We start from the raw sequence: 478 nt of genomic DNA, 5'->3' as shown, positions 1-478 counted from the left end.
ATAATAAGTATCATAACTGCAAAAGAACTAACATCAATGCTTTTAACAATATTAATAAAAGGAGTAAAAACAATGACATGATACTACTACTAATAATTATAATAATCTAATATATATATATATATATATATATATATATGGCACCTATATGACACGTGATACTATATGTACATTAACAACAACTTTTGTTTTTTCCATCTAAATATACATATTCTAAAAGTGATATACATCATAATTATGTATGCTGTTTTTTTCTCTCTTCTTCTTTCAAAACAATAATCTTCAAAATATAAAAATAAAGGAAGGAAATAATGCAGCAAAATATATATACATGAGGTAGTTACTATTTTGAGGAAGAAAAGTCTACAACAACAATAAACAAATTATTAAGAGGCATGAAATAAACAAATAATAACAGATCGAGTCTCACTCACTTGTTATTATGACAATATGTTGAGAGAACGAAATGGTTTTGGAG

This window comes from Lupinus angustifolius, unplaced genomic scaffold (genome assembly GCF_001865875.1).
Source record: "Lupinus angustifolius cultivar Tanjil unplaced genomic scaffold, LupAngTanjil_v1.0 Scaffold_574, whole genome shotgun sequence".
NCBI classification, from domain to species: domain Eukaryota; kingdom Viridiplantae; phylum Streptophyta; class Magnoliopsida; order Fabales; family Fabaceae; genus Lupinus; species Lupinus angustifolius.
The sequence above is the reverse complement of the archived record's forward strand: the minus strand, read 5'-3'. Positions refer to the sequence as shown.